This window comes from Hippoglossus stenolepis, chromosome 10 (genome assembly GCF_022539355.2).
Source record: "Hippoglossus stenolepis isolate QCI-W04-F060 chromosome 10, HSTE1.2, whole genome shotgun sequence".
Classification (NCBI taxonomy): Eukaryota; Metazoa; Chordata; class Actinopteri; order Pleuronectiformes; family Pleuronectidae; genus Hippoglossus; species Hippoglossus stenolepis.
In genome coordinates, this window is record NC_061492.1 from 778,486 (window position 1) to 787,785 (window position 9,300).

The following is a 9,300-nucleotide window of genomic DNA, read 5'->3' on the forward strand; positions in this document are numbered from 1 at the left end:
TAACATGGTGTCAGTGGTGATGGAGTAAATATAAAGGGCAGCAGCTGCTGCACAGAAACACAGTGGACACACTTTAATGGTTTTATCTGTGAAAACTCTTCTTCTTCCTCTTCAAAATAATGCTCAGTGAAAAGTAGCAGCAGGTTTCCACCGAGCAGCAGCTCCAGGTGGACGAAGCGTTTTCATTAAAGAGCAGTTTCTCTTTGTTTCTGTCTTTCTTGTTCTGTTTCCTGGAGTCGACGGCAGAGAACAGAGAAAAGAGGAAAGGAAGGTGGTCACTCTGCTTTTTATAAAAATGTCCTTTATACTTCCTGTTGTATGATCTGTACAGTAGAGCAGTGTAATTATAACAGTGTGAAAACACCATGAATGGATTCATTCATAATGCAAAGAACATGTTTTACACAGAAATATTACTGACGTATAAATACTCTCATATAATAGACCACTGACACGTCACCGGTCATTAGTCTGTGTTATATTTAGTGTTAAGAACAGTATTAAATAGTGAAGTTTTCACTTTAAATACAGTTTTTAACATTGATTGTTATGCTGCTTGTAATCTTTATAACTTCTACAGGTTTATTCCCATTAAAGTAAATGTAATATATAATAATAATATATATATATAATATATCAGTCATCAAAAGTTTGTAATCAGTGAGAGAAGTGAAGCTTTAGGCTGCTTTCACAAACAATAATCAACAACTGAAGTCAAAGTATTATTGAACAGTATATGATTTCCTCTTGCAAAGAGGGAAACACATAAATAATGTATAACTGTTTAACTCATGTTGTCGGGACCTGGACCAATACACTCACTTATTAAAGCCCCTATAATGTAAATGATCAAATTATTAAGTAAAGAAATATTTCATAGTTTGGTTCAGGTTCGTCTCCAGGAAATGATTTTAATGCATTTTATATTCACAGCTCTTTAAGAAAACTGCTCCACATGTGTAAAAATGTTTTATGTTGATCAAAACACACAATTCTAACCAATTATATCATATAAGTGTGAGTCAGGATACTTGATATCATAAATGATTTAAAGACGTCTTCTTCACGACTTTGTAAAATCAGATACCAGCAACATAAATCTGATATTTGGACATATATAGAAATGATGATGTGTAAATGTACTTTTCACCAATAAAATAAACTTCTACTCTGGATGTACAGTAAATTCCATATTTACTTTAATGTTCTTATTTCCAACAAAAAGTCTCTCTCTCTCTCTCTCTCTCTCTCTCTCTCCCTCCCTGTCACACACACACACACACACACACACACACACACACACACACACACACACACACACACACACACACACACACACACACACACACACACACACAAAGTGTATATATTTAGACATTGATTACAATTTTTAATTAAAAATAACTTTAATTTCATTTAATATTTACAGGAGATTTTTCTATGATGAACTTATATTTTTTTGTATATTGTATATATTTTATTTGTGATCACGGTTGATTTTTCTATAATATTCTTTCTCTAATAAACCATATTTATCAATAACTGTGGAGTATTTCCTCCCTCGTTTTCTGCCAACAAGTATAATTTCAAATTCAGAATTGTTTTTATTATTCAATGTAAGTTTTCATATTTCCATAGTGGCTTTGATTCATATATGTTCGTCAAGTCCTTATAACCTCCCTTTCCCTAATGTTTTAAGAAATTCTATTTTCTTAATAAAGTAAAATACAGGAAGCGACAGATTGTAATCTGGTATAAAACGTATAATTCTGAGGAGCTGGCTGAGTTCACAGCGTCCGGCTCGGACCTGCAGCTGCAGGGAACCCAGCTGGGAAGTTGTGGTGGTGTTGGGTTCTCTGGTGTAATGCCGGAGTCGTCGGAGCTCCAGTCAGTTTGTGGACAAACCGGTTGTGACGAGACTTTCTGACAGTTGCTGTGTCTGAACTTCTCCCTTCACAGCCACTTCCTGTCTGTTCTGACGAGCAGCAGGGTTTTCTCTGCCAGCCTTTGTCTGCTGTCTATTCTCCCCTTTCTGCCTCTCTGTGGGGGAGGAGGGGGAGGATAGGGAGGCCAGGCGGGGAGTGTGTGTCTGTGTGTGTCTGTTTGTGTCTGTTTGTGTGTGTGTGTGTGTGTTGCCCTCAATATGTTGTGATGGAAGACTTGGTTCTCCAGAAGGAACGTCCGGCTGGAGCTGGCAGCAACCGTCATTGATCTGTTTGGCATCAGGCGTCTCCTTGGCTCAGGGTCCTGCTGCTCCTGCTGCTCCTGCTGCTGATGCTCCTGATGCTGCTGATGCTCCTGCTGCTGATGCTCGCTGATGCTGCTGATGCTCCTGCTGCTCCTGCTGCCCTGCTGCTCCTGCTCCTGATGCTGCTGATGCTCCTGATGTCCTGATGCTGCTGATGCTCCTGATGCTGCTGATGCTCCTGATGCTGATGCTCCTGATGCTGCTGATGCTGCTGCTGCTGATGCTCCTGATGCTGCTGATGCTCCTGCTGCTCCTGCTGCTCCTGCTGCTCCTGATGCCCTGATGCTGATGCTCCTGATGCTCCTGATGCTGCTGATGCTCCTGCTGCTGATGCTCCTGCTGCCCTGATGCTCCTGATGCTGCTGATGCTCCTGCTGCTCCTGATGCTCTGATGCTGCTGATGCTCTGCCCTGATGCCTGATTGCTGCCCTGATGCTGCTGCTGTGCTGCCCTGCTTGCGTCTGATGCTCTGATGCTGCTGATGCTCTGATGCTCCTGATGCTCCTGATGCTGATGCTCCTGATGCTCCTGATGCTGCTGATGCTCCTGATGCTGCTGATGCTCCTGATGCTCTGATGCTCTGATGCTGATGCTGCTGATGCTCTGATGCTCCTGCTGCCCTGCTGCTCCTGCTGCTCCTGATGCTGCTGATGCTCCTGCTGCTCCTGATGCTGCTGATGCTCCTGATGCTGCTGATGCTGCTGATGCTGCTGATGCTCCTGCTGCTCCTGCTGCTCCTGCTGCTGCTGATGGATCCACAGAGTCCAGCTCTGTTCACACTGCAGCTGAAGACACACCCAGTGGCTCATCTCTCAAGCTGCAGCCAGAGTAGTGAAAGCACACGAGAGCAGAAGTGGAGGCTCCAGCTGTTAATAAAGATGGACGACTCCTCCTGCTGTAAAGAAATCGTTGTATATGAACGATGCCATGTTGTGCATTTACAGTCTGTGAAGTAGGAATCAAAGACTGGAGCCAAAGTATCGAGGTCCCGCCCATACACACCCTTGACCAATCCTGAGTCAGTCTCAGCTGTCAATCATGACGTCTCAGCCTGTTTTTAAATCATCTAATAACTAAATAAAACCAAACTGACTCTCCTTTGGTTTTTTAGTTTGGTCCATGTCCTATCTGCTAACATGGAGGGGTTAGCTAGTTGTCATGTTGTCCATCTTTACTCACAGTTATTTATTCACTCTCTGAGTCACAGAGAGACGGAAACACGACAACAGACAAAAGTGAAACTTATAAACCAGTGAACTTTTCATGTTCGAATGATATGATTTCATCATGACGTCATTTATATCACATTCTGAAGAATGATTCTGAATTAACTGTAGATGGTGTCTCTGATCTTTAAACACTATATGACGTCATGATGATGTCATTCCTAAATACGACCATAACTGATTTTAATACGTTTATGGTCCTTTGGGAGGTCGAGATATTTAAACTGATGTCTTCATGACATCACTGGTCGTATGACATCACGTGATGAGGAAACACTTTCTGCTCGATATCAACTTTAGATCGTTTCTCTGGAACGTCTTGGAAAAGAATTAGACCACGAACTTTGTTTAGCTCCAGCAATTAATCATGTGGAGACACACACACACACACACACACACACACACACACACACACACACACACACACACACACACACACACACACAAAAACACCATTCATGGAAAAGTGAGGAACCTATAGTGACGAGGCTCGTCTCTGATTGGACAGAAACTCTGTCCGTCTCTTAACATATAGGAAGAGCTGACGTGTGTTTTGGGATTTGTTGTATTGATTTGACTGTTTAGTCTGGTTGGGTCTGGTTTAGTCTGGTTGGGCCTGGTTTAGTTTTGAATTCGCTCTGGACACGACAGGTGGTTTCTTTTATAACTTAAACATCTCTGTCCCTGGTTTTGGAAACAGCTTCGTCTGTTTAAGAAAATCAAACACAAACGTTGGCAAAAGGAATTTGTTCTGATGGTGGAAAGTAAAAGTTGTTTGAATAACTGTGTTCGTCTGCTGCAGAAACGATTTCCAGCTTCAGTTCTTCTGATTTATCTGATTTACTTCTCTTCTCTCACTGTCCATTAAATAAAACCATTAGAGGATCTGAAACTGCACCGAGGGATTGATCATCATCCACAAGTAAAAGGATTTAATCTGTAACATCTAATGTGCTTTTACTTTGTTTGGACACGTTTACAATCAAGGATTCAAGCACAGATCAGCTGATATACAGAGATATAGAAATAAAGCAGCTGGAAACTTGGGAAATTACTGTTTAGATGTGAATCTGTAACATCTTTCAAGGACATGAGGTGAACATTTCCATGGCAACAGCGAGCCTGAGGATTGTGGGTAGTGTAGGACTTATCCTGGACATTGTGAACAAAGGAGATTATATTGTTTTACAGTCTCGTGGCTTGTGGTGAGTTTACCTTGGCTGATAATCACAATCCTATTCAGAAACACTTTCTACTTCTCAAACTCTTAAACTTTTACACTTTCATTTTATGTACTTCATTCTTGAAGTACTTAAATACTTTACTTTACACGTATGAAGTAGATAAACGTCCACACAATGAACACTACTGCAGTGTCGTCACGTCATGTGACTGATCCTCCTCCAGAAGCATCAGATTTCTTTATCAGCAGAGGAGGCTGTAGCATGTCTGAACAGAAATGTCATTTGTTAAACACTTGAGCAAACGTGTCATATAACACACACACACACACACACACACACACACACACACACACACACACACACACACACACACACACCTGCTGCCCAGGTTCCAGAGTGTGTGGTTCTGTGTTGATTAAATGGAAATGAGGACTAATTATCTAAACCTGCTCTACCTCTGACTCACTGTCACTTACTGTTCACATTTAACCCCACTGCCCCCTCGTCCTTTGACTCCCCCCTCTCTGACACCATGTCAGGGATTAATGCCTGAAAAGACTGTTGCTCAACAACAGAGAAGAAGAACAGAGGTGACGGACTTCCAATCCTCTCCTGTTGGTTCGTTGTGTTGCTGTGAACACGGAGGTTGTAGAAACACAGGGAACTCAAACCGTTTTACTGTTGCAGAGTTAAGACACGTTTACGATCCACAGACCTGCAAAACAAACAGATATTTTCTTTAATATGTTTTTAATTTCATTTATAGATCGTAGATACAGATGGACCCTGCAGCTCCAGCGCTGCCATCTTGTGCTGAAGACGTCTGGAGCCAGCGTCTGAGCAGCGACTGGAGGACGCAGCTGTGGCGTCACGGTCCTGCCAATACGTGCACTCAACTGTGATGTGTACTTTAATATTATATTTTAGTTCATGTCCCATCTGCTAACCTGGAGGAGGCGGGTTTATGACCTATAAAGCAGCCAGCCTCCAGGGGGCGATCAAGACACTATTGGTAGCTGTCGTCCATGTATGGGGCCGGGGGCCACTTCCTTCGGAGAACGCGATCACACGGCCCAACAAGGTGGCGCTCTTCCTTGGCTGAATAGATCGTGAAGGACAAACCGAAATGAGTCTGGTCTACAGAGCATGTCCGTCAACAGCTTGTCCTGCCCTTAATGCTGTTGCCTAGCAACAAAGCTGAAGTTGGACATGATGAGAACGTTTAAATGCTCCTTGGAGAAACATTTGTACTATTCGCTGTTTGGTTGAGTTGACACCTGATTCTCAAGCATCGGCGCCTCTTCGCTCGCCAGCGCCACCTCTTTGAACAACAGTTTGTCCTTGAAGTGCAATGAATCCTGGGAAAGTTTAGTCTGAGGACGATCCACCTGTTGCAGCTTTCGTTTGTTAGGTATGAAAAGACGCATTTATTGGTCACATGTGAAGGAAACGTTGAAATGGGCCCGAAGCCCCTGGATGGAAACACAGCGTATGTTCTTATTACGTTAGCTAACAGCACAGCACACTCAAATGTTAGCATGCTAGCACATCAAAATGAGATGATTGGGTGAACCCCGACATGTTAGCATTCTGCTGTTAGCATTTAGCTGAAGAGTTAACAGATGTAGCTTTTTATTAAACACGTTAGCGTGTTAGCGTGTTAGCTATACTGAATCTCCACTCGGTGTTTGTAGTTTTATTCAGGTCTTTTGTTGCCTGTGCTCCATTTTCACTCTGTTTATTATTGTTTGTACATGTTGTGTTATGTTGTGTTATGTTGTGTTATGTTGTGTTATGTTGTGTTGTTCTCTCTCGTCTTATCAGTGTCCAGTTCACTGCTGCTGGATCATCCAGTTCCCGACAGATATAAAATGTCTTCTTCTTCTTCTTCTTCTTCTTCTTCTTCTTCTTCTTCTTCTTTTTCTTCTTCTTCTTCTTCTTCTTCTCCTCCCCTCTCCTCCTCCTCCTCCTCCTCCTCCTCCTCCCTCTGCCTTCTCTCCCTCCTGCCTGTCTGTCAGCCGACGGAGAGGCGACAGCAAGTCTCCTCGCCGTAAACCGATCTGCCTCGGAGAGAGCGCGAGGCAGAACGGGAGAGGATTCCTGATATGGATCTACCTCAGAAACGCAGCCAAACAAAGCCTCACCTGTTTTCACCGCCCGGCCTCTTTCCTCCTCTACCACCACGGCTGCATGACCGGCCCCTGAAATACTCCACTTTGTCAGTTTGTGCATTTCCCTCCTCTGGTTTTGTTTCCGTCGGGGATTGTGGAAGCTTTGATACACAGAAATACCTGTTAGTGGTCGTCGATCCTTTTCCCAAATACCTCCATCCACCCTCCTTCCCCCTGGTCTCACCGGAACACAGAATTACCCCTTTTACTCGCCTCCTCCCTCCTCCACCATTTTGGGTGTCCCACATCGGGGCCCCTGGGGCAGATCCCAGACATAAAAGTTAGCATTGAGGAGCCGAGTGTCCGATATCAGTTAATGTGAGATACAACTAATTAGTCCATTATCGGGCCCCTGCTCTCACTGGCTCATAAATTGGAGCCACTCAAAGGTCGTTTATTATTTATCAGAGTGGGTGAGGTGGGGGGGGACAGACGGGGGAGGGGGGTGATGCTGCTGCTCCAGTTTGCTTGTTCAACATATCAAGATTACTTTCAACTCGTCCTGTTGGATGCCTGCAGCCTGCAAACACCACACACTCAAACACACATCTGATGGCACTCTGGGCCCACACAGGTTCCTGTTCCCCCCAAACCGCCGCTCGCTGGGTTGTAGAGCACAAACCTAAAGTCGAGAGTTCAGAGAGAGGTCAGTGCAAACACGTTATTTATCAATTATTAATGTGTTGTAGCTGCAGCTTGTTCCAGCTCCGTGCTCAGCTGAGAGGGATCAGTCCCACGTCCCAGCGCTGGAAGACGTGTTCAGACCGTGGACTTCAGTAAAAGTGTCGAATACAAGTAAAAGTCACGGATCTGATGTTTCACTCAAATTCAAAAGTATTATCATCAAAATGTGTTTAAGAACCAGATCGAGACACAACTCAGAGAGAATGATCCTTTTTAGAGAAAGTGAAACTAGTGTAACTATGAATAATGTGTATATGTTGTGTGTCCTTTTTGTGTGTTTGGAAAAAAAGATTTATAATATTGTTGTTGGAGGATTTTTAATGTTTTCTCCTGCCTGTAATAAACATCATTTCCCATCATTCTCATTGCTCAATGCTGTTGTAAAGTGTTAACACACACATATATATGATAATAGTGTAAATGTACAAGCAACTACAGCTGCAAATTCAAATATGAAGATATTTGAGTTTTTAAAGTCTGACAGTGAAATAAATCCTGAAACAACCTAATGCTAAAGTTGATGAAAAGGGTTTCTTGATCCCAATGTTCCTTTAGTCTCATTATTTATGAGAAGCACCATCACCAACAAGTCTCAAGGAGTACCCCAAGGCTCTGTACCAGGTCCTCTAGAAATTTCCAATTATTTTAGTTAATAACAGTTTTGGTGCTACGCTATTTTTGTAAATGTTTGAATTATTATGCAGACAAACTAAAATCTGCTGTTTTTACCCACAAACCATTGACTGTGGAAACTATAGAACACGTTGGCGTTGACACACGATTCAAAGTCATTTAGATTGAGAAGTGAAAATTCAAAATGAAGACGAGTTTTAATAATTCGTTTGTGGTTCTGCTCTCTGAGGGATTGTTGTGTGCTGCATGTAAAGTGTGAGCCAGACAAAATGTCTCTTATTCCTCAGTGATCCTGTCTGACCGGGCGTCTTCACACAAACACTGACAGCGGTTTGTGTTCTCTCCGTCCAATTATTCCTGTTTTCATCTTCGCCTCAGACGACAAGTCAGTGTTTTAGTCGGAGCAGGTATCACACGGCCGGGATCGTGTTACACAGCTGAGAGATTTATTGCTCGGCGAGGGAACGTGTCGAGCTGCCGTCACTGTTGTTGTCTGCAGCTTTTTATCTGGGTGAGAAACAGAGAGAGGAGGGGGGAGGACAGCGTGGGGGGCAGAGATGAGCTCCAGAAACACCAGGATGATGCTCGTACAGTCAGTGTGGATGAAAATAACCTTTTCAATTTAAAATGTAAAGACGTCCTCACAGTGGATCTGTAAAGACGTTTGGATTCAAGGTCGATTGAATTCACCCAAAGTCAAACAGATTAAAAACAGATCATTAAACGATGGTTTACCAAATGAGTAAAGCAAACAACCCCAACAGGCCCAAATCATTTTGGTGAATATATATGAGCTCCATCTTTTTGTAAATTTGCATCACTGTGTAGAATCTGAGCAATGACCATGGACCATAAATAAAGATGGACGACGTGTCTCCACTTCCGTCCACTGTCCAAGCAAAACCAAACTGATCAGACACACTTGAACATATGTCAAACATCAAATGACAGAAACCATCTGAAACATTTATTTAACATCTACGTTTATCTTTCAGTTTGGTCCATGTCCCATCTGCTAACATGGAGGAGGAGTGTTTATGGCCTATCCTGCAGCCAGCCACCAGGGGGCGATGGAGACGCTGTCATGTCATCCATCCTACGGTCTGGGTCCTTGTTAGTCTGCGTCCCCTGTTGACGTTTAGTGACTCGTAGAT